The sequence below is a fragment of the Schistocerca piceifrons genome, chromosome 9 (genome assembly GCF_021461385.2).
Source record: "Schistocerca piceifrons isolate TAMUIC-IGC-003096 chromosome 9, iqSchPice1.1, whole genome shotgun sequence".
Taxonomy (NCBI): Eukaryota; Metazoa; Arthropoda; class Insecta; order Orthoptera; family Acrididae; genus Schistocerca; species Schistocerca piceifrons.
The window spans coordinates 165,276,655-165,277,430 of record NC_060146.1 but is presented as its reverse complement, the minus strand read 5'-3'; the positions used below and the strand labels follow the sequence as shown (position 1 = coordinate 165,277,430).

The following is a 776-nucleotide window of genomic DNA, read 5'->3' as shown; positions in this document are numbered from 1 at the left end:
AGTGTTTCGTTTCCTAACCTAATTCCCTCTTGAACTTACGAGGCCTTAAGTCAGGAGAGACCAGTAATGGTATAGCACTTAGCAGCCCCATCAGTCAAACAAATCAGCAACAGAATGAGATTTTCACTCTGCAGCGGAGTGTGCGCTGATATGAAACTTCCTGGCAGATTAAAACTGTGTGCCCGACCGAGACTCGAACTCGGGACCTTTGCCTTTCGCGGGCAAGTGCTCTACCAACTGAGCTACCGAAGTACGACTCACGCCCGGTACTCATAGCTTTACTTCTGCCAGTACCTCGTCTCCTACCTTCCAAACTTTACAGAAGCTCTCCTGCGACGAGACGAGGTACTGGCAGAAGTACAGCTGTGAGTACCGGGCGTGAGTCGTGCTTCGGTAGCTCAGTTGGTAGAGCACTTGCCCGCGAAAGGCAAAGGTCCCGAGTTCGAGTCTCGGTCGGGCACACAGTTTTAGTCTGCCAGGAAGTTTCAAATCAGCAACAGCTTGCACTGTACGTGCTTGAGCATTGTCCTGCAAAATGGTCAGGTCCTGCAGAAAGTGTCACCGCTTCTGTCTCAATGTTGCTCATTTTCGGAACACAACCTACGACCAAGGGTCAGTGGAATGCACCTCACAGGTCTCCGGGTCAATAAACCATGTCTGTTCTGTCTGTAGACTGTGTATCGTCTCCAGTGGCTGCGGTAGGGTCCCGAGCAAGACTACCTACAGTACTCCGTGCCCGTCTGCGGGTACTGATGGTGAGATATGTCTTCTTGTGG

General features: G+C 51.4%; 1 non-coding gene across 1 annotated transcript; it reads left to right on the top strand.

Annotated features, from left to right (window-relative positions):
- Positions 1–386: 386 nt before the first annotated feature.
- Positions 387–461, top strand: Trnas-cga. The gene has a single exon. It is a non-coding gene; the product is annotated as a tRNA-Ser (tRNA).
- Positions 462–776: the final 315 nt, after the last annotated feature.